This window comes from Triturus cristatus, chromosome 4_1 (genome assembly GCF_964204655.1).
Source record: "Triturus cristatus chromosome 4_1, aTriCri1.1, whole genome shotgun sequence".
Classification (NCBI taxonomy): Eukaryota; Metazoa; Chordata; class Amphibia; order Caudata; family Salamandridae; genus Triturus; species Triturus cristatus.
Genome location: NC_140585.1, coordinates 187,827,130 through 187,846,115, shown reverse-complemented (window position 1 = coordinate 187,846,115; position 18,986 = coordinate 187,827,130).

Sequence of the window (18,986 nt, the reverse complement as noted above, 5' to 3'; positions counted from 1 at the left end):
GCCTGTCACATTTTCTGATTATGTGATGAAATAGTTGTAAGATTTCTCCAATGTTGGTAGGAATGTATTGGAATTTAAATGTGCTGAAAATCTTGCATGGTATAGTCATTGATCTTGGTAATCTTTCATTGTTGGGGTGACACACATTTAATGTATTTACTTTACTGCATTTTTTTCTGTTTCTAGGTCGGTTGTGTTGTATGCTTGTTTATAAAGTAAGGAGATATGTTGTGACTTATGCACATGTTGTTACTGTCATGCCACTCCTTTTGAGTGTCTAGTGGTGTTGTTGTCATAGGACACATTGAATGCTTAGCTGGATATTCGGTGTGAGCTCAGGGTGACCGCAGAAGGGGATGGTTGATGGACTCAGCAGTTGAGGGAACCTCTATGCTATATTAGGGAAAATAAACTACTATTTAACTTAATCTTTGGAGTATGCATCTTTATCACTTCAGAGTACAGTGCATGGGAATTAATCAGTGCATCCTGGTGCTTGTGTGTGGCAGGACAGCTTATTTGACACATTCCCAATCACATTCCGTTTGCTTTAAATGTGATTGCAGTAACAAAAGAAACATTTACTGGTTTAACTATGTATGTTATAGTGATGAATACATTGAATTAGTCAGATTAGGGCATATACATGACACTGTTATGTTATGCGTATTTTTAATACAGCTTCAGAAAGATGGCTTTCCTCCAGTTAGTGACTATGGTCTTTGAGGCAGTGGTTTTGTTTCATGTGATGGGGTCTTGTCTGAGGGTATAAGTATGAGTTGTGTATCATCAGTATCATAAGCATAGGAGAGGATGTTGATGGCGTCTGAGAGGATGATGTTGGCCAGAGGGTTCAAATGTTTTGAAGAGGGTGTGGCCGAGCAATGACCCTTGAGCCTTCAGGCACTCCTCAAATTAGTTTTCAGGCTTCTGAGGAGTGAAGTACTAGGCTGACAGTTTGTCTTCTATCCTTTCAGAAAGAGCAGATCCAGGAGAGACCGTGTCCTTGGATGCCAATCTCATGCAGGTGCCTGGTGAGCATGGGGACTAAGACTGTGTTAAATGCAGCAGGGAGGACCACCAGAATGAGGGCTGGCATGTCTCCTCTGTCAAAAATCATGCAGATGTCATCTGTGGAAGCAATAAGCGCTGTTTCTGTTCTGTGGCTAGGCCTGAATCCAGACAGCATGGTGACAAGGAGCTGGTGTTTGCTGAGGTGGTCAGTGAGGTGTTGGTAGATTAGTTTCTCTAAGAACTTTGCAAAGTAGAGTGCAAGGGAGATAGGTCTGTAGTTGAAAGTATTTCTGGGTCAGTAGATAGTTTCCTGAGTAGGGGCATGCCAGTGTCATGTTTTAAGGTTTCTGCAAATGTGGCTGAGTCAATGGAAGCATTGAGGATGGGTGTAAGTGCTTTGCTGATCGGTATCAGTCCTTATCTTTAAGCATGCTGGGGGCAAGGGTCAAAAGCCCCCCCCATGTGGATGGTCTCCATGGTAATAAATAAGGAGTCACAACTGTGTTTTAAAAGAACCCTCACTCACCAACCTAGTTGGTAACGTGCTTCATCATAGGGTTCCCACCCGAGGGGCCAAGTGCCACTCGGGTGTGCTGCAACGCCTGATTACAGCGGAGCAGGTTTTGTTGGAATGTGCAGTGAGTGAACAATAACACTGTAAATATTAAAATTGCCTTTACTTATCCTAAACAATTTTAATAATGGAAAAGTAAGGCAAGATTATAAAATGGTGGATGTTTTAACTGGTTAAATTGACCAGTAGCATCCTTAAGTGAATTGATGGCCGGTCTACATGTTTCAGCCTCAGAATGCAAATAGTGAGGCTTTCACCAGGACCAGGTTTTTCACGGTGGTATGCACACGCTAAGGTGCACCCTCACCTGTGGCAATAAGTACCGTAAACTCTGTGTTCTGATCACTTCATGGTAATAGCAATTTCAGTCAGTCAGTCATAAATCTTTATTTTTGCCTCTAGGGCCATAAAAGCACAGGTAAAATAAATACGATACATTGCATACGACATGTTGATAATATCCTTTGGGCTGTGTAAGACCGGATAGTACTTTGATAAAAATAAAAAAATCCTCACAGTTTTTTTAGTTGGCGAGATCAACATCTCTTATAGCAATTTCAAAAGTGGTGATGGCAGGCCACATAGCCAAGGTTAATTCATAGGCTGTGATTGGAAGCTGAGCTGTGACTGTGACAAGGTCTGGTTGAGGGTCTATGAAGGTGAATTAGTTAGAGAAGAATTCAAAGAGCTTTTAGCAAAGGTCTTGTGAGGAAGTAATGTTGCTGAAGGCAGTAAGAGGCACTGTGAAATCTATGATGTTGGCAAAGATATGCTGCTTTTAGTGCTGGTGTCGGTGCGCTCTACAAGAGGTGCAAACTTGGTGTTCCATATCTGCTATTGGTAGTGTCTTAGGGCAGATTTGAAAATGTATTTATCTGTGGTGTTTTGACTTGTTCTCGATTTACGCTCCAGCCGCTTGCAGTGACGTTTGTTAGCCTGAGTTCCTCTGTGTGACAGATGGCCTGTGTTTGGACTCTTACCATTGGGTCGCACTTGATGGGAACAAGTATGTTGGCATACGCGATGATCCCAATCCTAAGTTCTTGATGGCTCTCAGGAAATTGCTGGTGTGTTCGGGCCAGTGTATAGAGAGGGCAGAAGCCCACTACTCTAATGCAATGCTTTTTCAGCTGGAACGGTTGGTCCTTGTGATGGTGCAGAATGAGTATGGTGAACCTGACGAGGGTATGAGCTGTCGAGGTCACATTTGCGTGCTTGTAAACAGTGCTATTGCTGATTGAGAAGAAAATCGTGTTCAATAGGTGACCCATGGTGTGGGTAGGATCAGTAACATGCTGGGTGAGGCCGAGGTTTCCAAGATTTTGTTGGGTAAACTAGGACTATGGAATAGTTCTACAATATTTGTTTTCCCACCCATGGGTAACATATGTGAACTTGGTTCAATGCACCAGCACTCACCATATATATTGTTGATGTGTAATCATTGCTTTTGGGGTACCAACAGTGCCTAAGAGGGGAGATTGTGCACCGTGGTATCAGAAACAAACCTGTTTTTCTCCTTAAAGGACCACACTCACAAATGGCACTAAAAAGAATAGACAATTTTACGTAAAATCATTTATTGCAAAAGGGCAAACCTGTTTCTCAGCACATCTAAAATAACCTCATAGGATATCATAAATACTGCAAAAAAACGTATATAGCGAACAATGAAATTAAAATGAACATTTCTAGCATAGTTAAAATGTCACCTAAAAGTTTAATTCTCTAAAACCTATTTCTATGCGCTATAAAAGGAAGCATGGAGAGCAGAACTTGCAATCCGGTCTTTCATAAGGAGAAGCAACAAACTACATACCTTGCTGGCAGGAAAACCTGTGGTTATCGAAGACATGAAGGCAGTGGTTCCTGCAAATTGAAAATACACTCAGTGGAAGTGTACTTTCTCCTGGAAACAGCTTACTATCAGCATCAAGTGTGAGGTAGCATGTTCTTGGTGTGCTAGCAGCAGTCAACACAGGCGACTGCAATATATTGTGTGATAATCTGGGCGAAAGACCTCTCCTGACAAGTCCTTTTTAAAGTATCTCTTACCAGTTTTTTTTACCATTTATTCCGGCTACCCTACAGAAAACATTAGTGACTTCATTGATACTTCAAAGATTGACTACTGTAATGTAAACACTCATCAGCATGTTTTAAATACATTTTAGACTGCCAAATGCGGCAGCACAGGTGCTCTTAAAAATTCCTGAGTATCAATCTGTCTCCAGATCCCTTGGAAAGCTTTACTGGCTGCCCCATAGGCAGAGGGTTTGGTACAAGGCACTCCGTATAGTATAGAAAGCTCTGCATAACCAATCATTTTCTGAAGACGAGCTTCTCCTGGTATGCTCCTGCCAGGTCCTTGGTGGTGCCTACTTTTCACAGGGCCACCTGGGCAGTAGAGGCTTTGTTCATAATGCCGCCAAACTGTGGAATGACCTTCCTCTCTTTATTAAAGCTATGCCAAACCTCCTGCATTTAGGAAATCTCTGAAAACATGGTTGTTTTCTACCATCTAACTTTTTCCAGCTCTTTCCTCTGAAGCTCAGTGTTGTAATCACGCCAAGATCCAGAAAGTAGTTTCATGTAGATTTATTGAGGTTGGTTACAAGATCAGAAATACAGCCAGTAATAAGCCAGAGTTTAGCCAGTTAAGCCCCACCAGGAGCAGCCTTCCAGGTGCTCAGCCCTTCTCCAACTGTCCATTCCCACTCCCAACATTCCATCCAGCATCACACTGTCAGCATTCCACTGGCACATCTTAACCATACCAGACCAGGATACTACATACAGCAAGCACCAAGATGCCTCCTGGCACATGTGCGCCATACAAGATTAATTAACATAACAACACAACATCAAGTCCTATTTGTGAGGGCAACATTTCATCATTCCTGAGCCATTGACCAAGAACAAGGATTTACACATTTTGGTCACCTGACGTGAATCTGCCTGCGAAAACGTGATTTTTCCTTCTTGAAAATGATTGCAGGGACATTTACTTAGTATATGATTATGTAATTTGGAGGTGTCAGTAAGTCTAGTTCCTACATTGGCTCCAAGAAATTTTAAGGCAATTTAAATTTGTGAAATATGCATTCCTGAGATGATTTTTTCTTTCTTCATCAAAGGACGGTAGAACAAATGTTTATAGCAACAAAACAAAAGAAATGCACTCATGAATATGTTGATGTTTAGGAAAGGACAGCACTTCCCAAGCGCCGAAAAATGTAATCTTTTGTACAGGTCTAGACCACCTGCTCTGGTTTCCTTCAGTTAGTTGTGGAGTGTTCTGTTTGATTAAGGAACACAAGAACAAGGTAGTCAGCACTTCTTTCTTTCTTTTGGAGGAGGTATTACTTTCCCAAGGTCAGTCCTGTGGGAGCTGCCCAACAGAATGTTTTCTCAAATTGGAGCACAAAACAGTCCATATCATCCCTTTAGCCAGAGCCCTCAAGGACATGGGACCATATCACTCAAGTCCGAACCTAAAATAGGCCTCAACCAGGATTTTAGAGCAAATTGTGTCGTAAGCTGATGATGGGCTTGAACAATGATATTTACCACCTTTGACAATGGTAAATTGTTGTTTACCACCAGAACGTTAAAGGAATATGCTGGTTTTCAAGGCAATATAGCAGCATTAGTTATCATCTCTAAAATAATTACTGGGCACAACAGAACACAACATAATAACATTATGTAAAGATACATTATAGCACAATAAAAACATTACAGTCAACAACACAAGAAAGCAATCAAAATAGAAGATAAAATACAACAAAACAGATGCAGTAAAACACAAAAATAAAACAATACATTAAAGAAGCATAAAACACAACAGTTGCAAAAACAACACACCACAACACATCAATATCACAATAAAATGTAGCACCTAAAATGTTGTATAAGTTTCCTTACCACACGTTACCACCTATAGAAATCTGCGTTCATATTATGGTAGTAAATGGTAGTTGCGCTAAGCCCAACCTTACCACCAAGGACATGTAACTACACCAGCCAAAATTGTTTTGCAATCAGGCACCTTTGCTCTTCATTCAACATTTGAGCATTATTTTCATCTCACACACGGATAAATGCTTTTCTATCATATATTAGAAGTCAGGGAGTTATGTCGCATCCATGTTTCCCAAGGTGCCTCACAATATGCTGTAATAGGCCTAATGAAGACCGGTGGGGGACACCGATGAAGACTGTTTGCCTTACTATATGTTACCTGGTTTTCCTAACTTTCCCTCTCAACATTTGATCCATGTAAGGTAGCTCTTGAAACATTGTTTACGTGTTTCAAACAAACACTAATCATGGGATTCCTTTATTCTGGTCTTATTGGACCCATGTGGAATCAATTTGGAATTCTGACTTCATTCTGGTTGTAAAACTGAGATTTAGTTCTAACAAAACTCAGGGCATGACAAATAATTTCAATATTTGCTTGACTACTTTAATCCAAGACAGCTTCACTAGAGTTACATTGTTTTGATAATGTTAGCAATTTTAGAGACAGATGGAAAACTTCCTTTGGTACTTGCATCTTTCAGAGAAATGGTGGAGAGACTATTTCAAGAAGTTGGGACAAAGATCTTTCTTAATATTTATGCTGTCTGAGGCACCTACAAAAATCAAGCTAGTTAGTGTGAAGCCCTGGGCAGGAGGCGATTCAAGCTACAGGTTGTGTTAACCATTGTTTGTTCATGGTCTTATCTTTGCAATTTGGTGTTATACCTTTGAAATCAACAATAGCCCTATAGATAACATTAGGCTGAGACACATAATAATACATGATGACCTGTGCCCTAGAATAAAGGTGTTATTATAGCTGGACTGCACTTTTGTAGCAGTATGAACACTATCCAAGAACAATTACTTTGCAATTGTAGTTTAGTTTCTTTTATTGACACTGAGGTAATATTTCAATCTAAGCATATTAAGGTCCTATCTGCGAAGTCTATTCATTCAAACTATTTGCAATGTTTATGGAGCTCTGTTCACTTAAGCAAAAGTAGGCGATAGGAAGTGGAAAGGAAAATAGTAATGTCCCTGGATCAGAACTATGGGGTATCACATTGAGGAGGCCTTGATACTAAGAAACGGCTCGGAAAAAGTTGTGAGTCCCTCCAGGGTTAGTTCCTCCATTTGAGCGGGGGACCAGAGCTGAAAGATAAAATGGTGATAATGTTTATTAAATACCATTTTATTTTTCAGCAACCCGTGGCTGTGACCCATTGCAAACTGTCAGGATGGGGCGGGCCAGTGCTGCCGAGTGGCAGCAGCAGGGAGCTGTGCACTTTGAAATGTGTATGTCACTTTGGCCGGCCGTCTTAGGATGGCCAGCCAGACATGTGCATTTTCTAAAGTTAAAGAAAGCTACACCTCCAGTGCTTTTAGGAACATTGAGAGAGCCTGCTCTATTCAATCCATATCACTGTTCTCATGTTGTGAGAGGAGTGTCAGGATTGGATAGTGCAGTGTCTTAGACCTGAGATTACAGGAGGAGAGCAGACCACCGATGGAGGACGACGACTCACAACATGTTAAATAGGTATGTCAATGTTTTTTTGTTTACACCACCTTCGGGTTCAGGGCTAGCCGCCAGTGAATTCTTCTCATCCACTTGGTGATCCCTCCTGTTTGTTGCAGGTATTTTTGTGCATCTCTTACATTGTTTTAGGGTGGACAAGAGTTCAACATTTTCAGAATAACTTGTTCATTTTATTTGGTTTTTAAGTTTATTCTTTTTAACTCAATGAGCTCTGACACTAGGATTGGAACCTATGTCATTGTGGATCTATACAAAGTTATAATTAATATGTGCTTAAAACACAGATTGCTTGCAATGGGATTGAAACCCTGTGATCAATACATTGTACAAACATCTCTACAATCAGTGCCTTATCATATTGGTTCCAACGTGTAGCTCGTAAGCAACAAGTTATTCACCGAACTATATTATGTTGCTCAGAAGATGATGCAAAACAATTTCTATTTGCCAGGGGAGTCTGAGAAGTTGTTTGTTATTGGTTTTTTAAATAAATGGGGTTATTAGTTGTGCAGGATGTGATGCCTACACAAGTACTAGTTCCACATTTTCCCCTTACTGGGAACCAAGCCTCCCATTGTAGCACTTGAATCTTTCAGGGTAGCAAAGCAGAGCAGTCTACGGCTTACTCAGGGGAGGTGATGTGGGCTAGTATTCGGCATTTGCTGACAAGCTATAATAACACTCAATAAGTGATTGTCCGGTAAGGACTTTTTCTTTGAAAAAGGAAAAGTATGTTTATTACAAACACTTCACTAAATACCACAGATTAATTAAAAAATATATACATAAGGCAGATTGAAAATACTTTTGTGACACTTAAATAACATTCAACCCCTAAATGGTCATGACCCCCAAAATCCCAGCCCCTCCACCTATACCACATAGACTTTATAATATACGAGGGTATCATTTTAAGTAACACATGTTCATTGGCTTTATCAAGGGTCATCACAACATATAAGGCATGCATATAAAGCATGCCTATTGGCTTTGTCAAAGGTTCGCCACATAAAAAGACAAACAGCCCATATGGTAAAAACCACCATCACTTCACTGTAAATAATAATCATATTTAAATGCAATAATTTTATCAACAAAGCATTTTAACATTAATCAATAATACTGTCAATATTAATGATTCATAAAACATGCAAAAATAAATATAATGTGTTGGTGACACATCAAATGCAGCAATAGAACCAACCCTAGAAAGCACTCAAAAGATAATGCACCAGCCTTGGACTTGCTTTGGAAATATTCAGGAAACTTATGGAGATCATAATTGCTCTGACCCCAGAAACATATGGTCAGTTTTTTTTAAGTTACTGGAGAGGGCTACTGTGCCTACTCAATCCCCCCACAATGTCGCTGGTGGTGCCCCTGCACGTTTTGGGGCCACCACAGGAATAAACCACATTCTTTTAAAAAACCCACAGGGCATAATGGAACGCTCCCTCAGGAGCAATGAAATATTTATCTTTTGGTTTGTGTGTCTATGATTTATGGGAGTACCCTTTTCCACCCAAACATCCCAACTTGCCATCTCGTTGGGTGCAGCTCACGGATCCTACCTGTGGCAGCTCCTGCCTGCTCCCTTCTCTCCAGGCATCCTGTATTGCTGGTGTGGGAGCCAGCAGCGTGCTTCTCCACTGCGTGCACCATGCGGGCAGGGTGTCTTCTTGTGGTGGCCCCCCTGCTGCCCCCAGATACAGGCACAGGGTATAAGGGCTGGCCCTCCACAGTGTGGGTAAGACAGCGGTGCTCCCTCTGCCTTCTCCCACACTGGGAGCCTGGGGATGGGTTCCTTGGCCCTTCCCTCTTCTCAGGGGAATGCAACAGCTCTGTCCCTCCTCTGCTTGTATCAGGGGCCCGGACAAGGGATTTTTGGCCCCTTCCTTTTGTCTGGGGGCACAACATTGATCCCCTGGTTTCCTTTTTTGGCGGGGGCCCCTAAGATGAGGTCCTGAGCCCGTTTGTGTGGAACTGGCCTAAGGGTTGGGATCCCGTTCCAGGAATTAAATAAACAATCAAGACTCATTCCAATCTCTAGGCCCTAGTCACCCTGGGATAATTCAAGGAATTTGCACTGAAGCATTACACGCTTCCATCCTTGTCAGGAGTCAAAGTTCAAATCTTTAAAATGATCATAACTCCAGCCCTGGTGGGCCAAGTTCAACGTTCTTGTGATCATTAAACTCCTGAAGGTGAGCTCTAGCCACCAGGAGCAGTTGCAGAAGTCATCCTTACCTCAATAATAATGTAATTTGCAAAGAGCTGGTTCTATTGGGTCCCTGTGCCAGCTTTTTTCCTGTTGTATGTCTCTGCTGCTTCTCTTTTCTTTCTGCGGTGGAGAACTCCAGGTCTTTCCCCAACTGGTCCTCAGGGAAGGGGGTTTAGGGAGTCAGCCTCACTGGCTCTCAGCGAGACTGACTGGTCCTGTAGTCAACTCTGGGCCGAGTCCTCAGTCCTTTAGGGCAACAGGGGGCATCTCCTTCTAGTTGTTCATAGCTTCTGCAGCTGTCCAGTTTCAGTGGCCAAAAATCAATCTCGCTTGTGCAAGGGTCTTTAAATGAGAATGGAAAGTTTTAGAAGCCAGGCACCCAGGGGCAGTTGTAGGGTGCCACATCGCCACTCCACCCCCATTCCAACCCTCCTGCACATCATGCTGGGACAATACAAGATGGTGCTGTCCAGAAGTCACTTTTCACATCTCCTCTAGGAGCCTAAGCTCCACCCTTGCCCGACATCAATGCTAGAGACTTTACCACCAAACTTTCAAAGAGGAGCCCCCCTCCCGTGTTTGCTCCAGAGTTCTGTGTTTCCTACCTTGTTCAGTGGGCCCAGGCTGTCCCAACCCTTGTACAGTGGGACAGCTAATTAACAGATGCAGATTCTCTTCCAAACCCCTTCCTACCAGGATCTGAGGGAAGCCACTTTAATTACTCCTTTTGTGTGTACAGGCCTTTGCTACCTCTGTTGGAGAGGAGAGCTGAGCAATTAACTTGACCCAGCAGGGTGACTAAAGGCCTGAACTCTGATCCTGAGATGATCTGGAAAAATATGAAAATTCTAAATGACCGATAAGGTGTACATGTATGTGTAAATACTCTTAACCCAGTAAAGGAATGCCCCAACTAGCCAGAAAAAAGAAAAACTCAAATATTGTGCTAACTGAAGCATGTTAAAATGCATGAAATTTGCATACTAGGAGCTTCGTGGAAAACAGCAAAATGTGCTTGATAGATCCTTTTAGAAAAGAGCTATGTAATTACTGGATGTGAAAGCATGCTGCCTGAGCATTATGGAATTGGAAGTCAATTTACGCTAAGAGGCTTTGTCGAAGTTTGTAAAATTAATTCTAGAACTAAGGAAAATTATGAATTGCTAACTAGACCATTTTGGAAAATAGAAATGCATTCTAACTTGCCATTGACATAAAACAGTGCTACTTTTATGTTTATTTTTTGTAAAGCGCATGGCTACCCGAAGGCCACCCCTTGCTGGTGAGTACTGAGCTGAGAGTATGGCCTCTGGTACATTAACGGGGAAACAGTCATGTCTAAAGTTTATTCCTGAAGGAAAGTCAATTTTCTAGTTCTCTGAGACTGGGCGAAAGATTGTTCCACAACTTCGGTACTACATGTGCAAACGATCTTCCTCCCCATCTCATCCTTTATACCCTGGTTGTACAGAAGAAATGAAGATGTGATAATCTCAGGTGTCTAGTTGGAATATAAGTGGTTACCAACTTTCTGAGCTTTACTGAGACCTTGTTATTTATGGCCCTATGAGCAATACAGAAGGATTTAAACTTAATCCTTGCCTCAATTGAGAGCCAATGCAACTGTTTGAGGGGTCTCTTGCGGAGACATAACTAGGAACCTTTAGAAGGAGCCTTGCTGATGCATTTTGCACAGTCTCTGTATTACATATTTTGGTTCACCCACAAAAAGTGAGTTGCCATTATCCAGACGGTAAACTATGAGGAATTGAATGACCGTTTTCCTTAGATGTGCTTGGATCAATACCAGAATCTTCCTGAGCATTCAGAGTAAAGAGAAACAGATGCCAGACAGTTTAGAAAGACAGATGTATTTTGAGACTTAATGAAAATATTCAAAATGTCAAATGAGACAATTTAAAATTACACAAGTGCTGAGTTTCTACCATCCTTGTTTATTTTTTGCTTTTAATCTTAAAGTTGAGACCTGTGATGTGCTGGAGGCTGCAAACACATTTGGGGGCAGATTTACAAGAACTGGCACATTGCTGCGTTTCCACAGCGATGTGTCTAAAAAATAAAATGGCACAGTACAACAGATTCCTAAGCCATGGATGCGTCATATTTACAATACAGTGCACCATGGTGTAAGGAGGTATTGGGTGTCTTAAAAACTGACGCTATTTGTGCACCAAGTCATAAAGAAATCTGACGCTAGTGCTGCAAAATTGAAATTGGGCTAAATTGCGCTTAGTGTAAAAAAATATTTTTAAAAAGTTACAGCTACATGAAAAGAAATTGCCACACTTGCCTGAAAGCAGCCATGGAGGAGCCCAAGACAACAAACTCAGCAACCCAAGTACCAGCAGAATGTCCACTTAGACCTCCATGGAAAGAGGAAGTACAAGGTCAGTGAGGAGGAGAATGAGATCCTAATCACTGAGGTGATGGAGGACCAACATTAGCTCTTCATCAACTCCAAACTGTCATTAGGGAGGAAAAAGGCTACATTGCAGACCATTGTGGACAAGGTCAACAGCATGTCAGAAGTAAAAAGGATAGTGACTGACTGCAAAAACAGGACAGAGAGAAACTGGCAAACAGCCTCAAGGCAGCCATGCAGACCGGAGGTGGAAGTCCAGTGCCTCAGGAGCAGCTGGATCTCTTGGAGGAGCGGATGTTTGCTGTGATATCAGAGGAGTTGTTGGTAGGAGTTCCAGGACAGGGCAGTGCCAGATATGATGAACCACAACAGCAACAGTGTAGGTGCAATAAGGGGCAATGTGGGTAACCAGGTCTGTCATGCAGAACAGCCAGCTGTGTTCCAGCACTCCACGGCCCTGTCTGCAGGCCAAAGGGTAGTTTGCTGGCACATCTATGGTTAAAAATAACATCAATGGAAGTCTTAATGCCCTGTGACACGTTTCAGAGCTCAGGCAAGCTCTGTCACCTTTATCCCTTTCATGTGTGAAGTGTAGCACCAGTCCACGTTCACCTTTCTCTGCATACTGGCACTTGCAGTTGAATGTACAAAATCTGTCACGAGAACTAAAAGTCCCAGAATACAAAGGAAAAAATATGGAATGGAACTTCATGTATGCATACTTCAACCCTGGCCAACCCTACTGTGACAATGCATGCCATCTTGCACCATGAAGCAACTCTTAGGCATATTTACAAGGGCATTGTGCCACCAGAGCATCACTTTTTGCGATGGTCTGGTGGCACTGTGCCCTGGTCCACATTTATAAGGCGGCGTGAAGCCACTTCATGTGGCTTAATGCCGCCTTGTAAATATGGTCCTCCTTGATGGAGCTTTCTGCATCAAAGATGCGTGCATAGGGTGTTGCTGTGGATGTTCCCACACAACAACAATTGCTTTTTGACACTTCTACGGATTACCAAGGATATGTAAATATGAGGCAGCGGCAAAAACTTACATGTCCCCCTGAGGAGGCATGATTGGTGAAACAAGGAGAAATACTGGTATTTCTCCTTGTTTTTTCCTCTTTCTATGTGTGCTGCATTCTGCAGCACACATAGAAGTAGCAAAATGCTATTGATGATTGTTGTTGTGCATGAAGGTGTTCTTTCCCTCACAATAACAACCATCCCTGTAACACAGGCACACTTGCACCATGACGCAAGGGTGCCTGCTCTGGTGATAGTCTACTTGTTTTGCACCTGTGCGGGGGTGAGTTCACAAATGCGCCATATTGTTGTAAATATGGTGCATTCCTGCACTTAGCAAATGACGCAGCTTGGAGCAGCAAAATATTTGTGGCACTGCGCTGCACCATTGTCATGGAAATTCTCCTCTCTGTCTTACCTGGGCCCATTCACACAAATCTAGCCTTCAAATACATGGTCAAATGAGAACCAACCCACCTGAGAGGGGGTCATGGAAAATATCTACACAAATGGACATTCCAAGAGCCACATCTATAGTAGCGTACATTAAACTACATTGCACGCAGCTGTCCTGGCATACAGGTTCAGAGGAAGCAAAGGTTTCAACTCCCATGGTAGGTACCACCTGAGCTCCACTCTAGGTTTGGGTGGAGATCGTAAAGTGTCAGTCCACGGAAACCTGTGGAGCTACTGAAAAATTTCACAGAGTTCCATGAGGAGACAGAGTATTGCTTGGCCACCCATAATGAAGTCCCCTTGGATGCTGAGAGTAGTTGGGGCACAAAACCCTATTTGCTGCCACAAGTAAATCCCCCACAGCGGACTTGCCAAGACCTCATAAGAGGCCCAGCCCCCTTTCTTAAGCACTCTGCAAATGTGCCTCCTGGCGTACTACTGGTTGGGGGATGATGTCCCCTTGGCTGCTGAGGGTCTTTGGGGGCCAAGAATTCCTATTGTTGCCACATGCTAGTCTCCCTCTGTGGGCTTGCCAAGACATCGTCTTAGGGCCTACCCCCTTTCTCAAGCACTCTGCAAACATACCACCGGATGTACTCCTGGTTGGAGGATGAAGTCCACTTGGCTGCTGAGGGTTATTGGGGGCCAAGAAGTCCTAGTGTTGCCACAAGTAAGCACCCCACAGTAGGCTTGCTGAGAACTCATCGGAGACCCTGTCCCCTTTCTCGAGCACTCTGCAAACGTGCCTCCTGGTGCACAACTGGTTGGAGGAAGAAGTCCTCTTGGCTGCTGAGGGTCCCCTTTTGTTGTCAGAAGTAGGTTCTGCAACAGCTGGCTTGCTGAGACCTCATTGGAGGCACGCCCTCTTTCTCAAGCACTCTGTAAATGCACCTCCTTGTGTACTACTGGTTGGAGGATAAAGTCCCCTTGGCTGTTGAGGGTCATTGGGTGCCAAGAACCCTTATTGTTGCCACCAGTTTGTCCCCCACAGCGGGCTTGCTGAGACCTCTTCGTAGGCCCATCCCCCTTTCTCAAGTACTCTGAAAATGCACCTCCTGGTGCACGACTGGTTGGGGGATAAAGTTCCCTTGGCTGCTTAGGTTTGCTGGGGGCCAAGAACTCCTAATGTTTCCACAAGTAAGCCCCATTGCAGCATGCTTGCGGAGACCTCTTTGAAGGCCCGCCCCCTTTCTTAAGCACTTTGCAAACTCACCTCCAGGTGCACTACTGGTTGAGGCTTGAAGTCTCCTTGGCTACTGAGGGTCATTGGGGACCAAGAACCCCTATTGTTGCCACCATTAGCCCACCCATGTTGGCCTTGCTGAGACCTCATTGGAGGCCCGGCCCCCTTTCTCAAACACTCTGCAAAAGAGCCTCCTGGCACACTACTTTAGGGGCATAAAGTCTAGCAGTGAGCGCGTGGTTGGTGGAGTTTGCACAGAACTCCGAATTCCAAGAGTAGCATTGAGTTGCAAAACACCAAATCCGCCATCAGAGCGGAGGTTACTGCCCACCCCTAACTCTTCTCATCTACTAAATCTGACTAGGTGTGGGGGTGAATCCAAGTGATGTACACCAGAGGACCATGTTTGTTATACTGAATGATGGTGTGTGGCCCTGGTGGGCTCCTGTTAGTGGAGTGCATTGCCAGTGCTTGCTGTGCATGTAGAACTGCCACTTTGTCTGAATTGTGAGACATTCTATAGCAAGGAGGTAAGAAGGTACCCTCACCAATACATATGCACTGCTGTGTCTGATTGTGTCACATTTGTGTTGCAGCTGGTTAGGAATCACAGACAACAACCCATTGTGGTACTATACTCTACATGTAAATGTGGACCTGGGTGAAGATGTAGTATGTGCAAGGAGGGAATCTGAACCAAAATGTACTGGCTGTGCCATATGTATAAGTTGGAGGATGTCAAACAGGGAACTGTCAAGGGATAGGAAGAAGTACTTAGTCACTACAAAGAACACAAGTCAGAGAAGGTCAGAGGCTGAGGTGGATGGTCCCAGTTATGTGGGAAAACTGGGTAGGTACATGTCCACATTTTCAGCACTATTACCATGTGGAGTGCTGCCTGACCTGTAACCCTCAATAAGAACCTGTCATGTCAAGCCATTAGATATGATCAGGCATAATGTAGGTGTCATAGGCACATGAGAGTTGATGTATGATCTGGGTTCTATCACGGTGTGGCAGTAAGTTGGCTGCCAGGACCCGACTGGGAACAGCCAGAGGAGGTATGTACACATGCAAGTGCATGGGTCTGATTAAAACAAAGTGTAAAACTCTGTAGATAACTAACTCTGATAATGATGAAATGGGATGAACATCAGTGATCGTAATCTATCTAGTATGTCAGGGCATACAGGCACTATGTGGGAACACAGTGGTAGTGTGAACAATGCTGAGTTCTAGCCGTCTGAAAGGAAACTACATTGCAATTCTCCATCAATACCCATGCATACCAAGTTTCCTATGCATCAATGATGAACTGAAAGTGATAAATATGAAACCTTGATTGTCAACTGGGTTACTCATGTCAACATGTAACAGAGATCACCAAAAGCATTTCTCCATCTCATTGCAGAGGATGAACACATACCTCCTAGTTAGCAGGTTTTCCTGGATAGTAGCAATGATGTGGATGACAACCTGCAAACCCTTGACCAGTATACCCTCCAGCAAATCATGGACTCCACCAAGATATCATCTCTGGACATGGGAAGGGTTGACAGTGTTATGGAGTCTCCATATGATCCGCATACCAAACAACAGACATCACCTCCCAGCCCATCCAGAGTCCCGGACTCCTAGGACCCAAAAATACTTTTCCAGTGTACTGCCATAGGAGACCAGTGGGAGATGGTAGACCAGGAGAAGGTGGAGATAGAGAGATTAGAGGCCACCCTAGAGGGAGTCCATGGGTGCCTCAGTCCCAATAGGGACAACACTGCAGCAATAAGAGGCACCTACTCTCTGCTGTACTACCACCAGTAGTACCTGGCTGATATCACTGGTGTCATGAGGCTGAGGCATAAGCAAATCCCCAGCCAAAGTGGTGCCAGTGAAGTTGCCAACCATCTGAGGCAATCAGAAACATCTTGGAGTCCAGGGAGCAGAAGCAGGACCCCTTCATTGCTACCATGGTTGCCTACTACCTTGACATTGTTGCTGTGTTGCAAAACCAGCAGATACTCTTCACTTATGTGTCGGCACAGAGAAAGTCTGCTGCAGACATGGGATACACTTCTTCACCCCTTAATGTGTGTGCCTTCCTTGGCTCCTGCACCTATAACACTCCCCTCTCATGAGCCACCCCATATATCAGATGGGGAAGATGTGGACTGCACCTCTTCCACATGCAAAAGTACCCAGTATAATTTATCTGTGCCATATACCTAGTGCCTCCTTTGCCCTATGCTTATGAACATGCCAGTGAAATTCAGCTGGCACTGATGGCCTCTCAACCACACTACCACAAATAGAGCACTTTGGGTTTCACATTGAGCCCTGAACACTTTTGGGGAACCCATTGAACTCTGTGCATGGTATTACCATCTAGTGGCAATATCATATACAGAGCCAGCTTTCTAAACATGTACCTTACATTAACTGAGCAGACTTGTTAAATCCAACACAGTAAATCATGATGTAGACCAGTATGTAGTAAACAATGACATTTAATGTAACTGAAAAAGTAATGTAAAACAACCTAACCTTCACTAACTAATCTAACCTGACCTACACTACATTAACCTACATACTAACTTAAACTACCTTAACTTAACCTAGCTTACTCTACGCATATAGCACAACATGATAAACATCAAACCCCCACCCACCTTAACACACATCTAGATACAAGGACAGCAGGACTACACCTAAACATCAACTAACTATACATATAATTCTTAACGATCATATATGTTTTTGATATTTATTTTTAAATGTTGTATTTGCTTTCCTTTTATAAACACATATATGACACATCAACCCCCACCCCAAAATACACAAAATACCTCTACCCACTAAACTTTTAACCACCTCCTACCAAACCCCTAAAACTACTACCCCTACACTTTAACTATACTAACTAACTTAACTAAGCCATAAAAACATGAATAACAATAACATTCTATGTACAGGGGAATGTGTGGAAAGGATCCCTGTGGCTTATTTTGTGCTACACTCTAGCCACTGCCTGCTTTACATTCTTTAGGAGCCTTATAACCTGGTCCATTTTGCTCTCCATCACGCCACTCTCACCTTAATGTCAGTAATGTTTTACGCATTTCCTGCTCAAAGGAGCTGGCCTCTCCGGTGGCCTGAAGTGTAGGGATTGCGGCTGTGTGGGCTTGCTGCTGGGGATACTTTTTACTGGTCCCCTGAAAGTACCTTTGTGCCTGCCCAAACATCCATGTCTTTTCTTGGCCTGTCTAAGGTTGGTGATCCCTGAGGGAAGAGACTCAATATTTCCAGAAGCGCTCTCCTCTGAAAATCTCTTCCCTATAGCTTTGTGAGCCTAGGCACCTTGGCAGATGTGGCGCTGATGCTCCTTATGAATCTTATGCAGCAAAATGAAAATCTGTTAGACAAACGGTGACTAGGAATAGGTAAAATCATCATGATACACCAAATTTTCCAAAACATCAAATGTTGCACCGCTTACTGACTAACATTATCTTGAAGCTTGAAGTGAGCATACACCTGCCTATTATTTATCATCTCTGATTTACTAAGTACAAAGGCATAGCAAATGTTGCACAATGCAATGGCACCACCAGGGAATATTTTGGTATAACCATGTCAGTACATAGGCTATTCCTACAACCTGCTTGTTTCCCTGCCTGCTATCAGACCAGTAGTAAAAGATGCACTGGGGTATCTACATGAGGGGTGCACTGCTCCCTAATTAAGGACGTCGTTTACTCTCCAACTTCTGGGGTGAGTCATCTATCTTCCTTACTTGCATAAGCATACACAGCAGCCTTAATATGCTCTTGACCATTACCTACTGACCCTCTGAGTACTGAATTGCCACAGTACATCCATGCAATCAACACCAGGCTGGCAAGAGATATTGTCTAAGCCAATCTTCTATAGACTGTGCCCAGGATTTTGAGCTGAAGAAAGAGGTAGCATGTTAGCCTCCCTCTCATCTTTCCAGCGTTGATAAATGAATTGAGTAATCTTTAATTGGGTAATAGTTATGATTGTTCTTTACGTTGTGGAAAAAGGTAAAATGTTAGCGTAAATGCTATTTGGAAAATGGCCATTGACAAAGACCAGAAACAAACGTTGAGAGAATTAGAGAAGTGAGTAAAACACATAAAACGTGCTGGTGAGGAGAAGAGAAAGGAGCAAAGGAGAGAAAAATAACATAAGTAGAGAATTAAAGAAGTGGGAGTGGAAAGGAAAGAGTAGAAACTATAGAGAGGGAAGGATGTTTGAGCTTGAGGGAGGAGTGTGATTGATCAAGTGGAGGTCCTGGAAGTGGCAGGTGCTCTCACACCTGTATAGGCCTGGGCGTAGTTTGCAGAGTTTTGCTACGCGGAACACCGTGAAGTTACAACAAACCACCGCGAAGTTCCGCAAGTGGCAGAGTGCAGTGCAAACTGCAGTTTGAGCTGGTATTCCTTCTGCTTGGGTAGAAATTCTATCCAAGCGACAGCTCGCGCTCGCGAACCTACCGTTTGCGAATGCGAACTTACAGTTCACGATTGCGAGCAGGTAA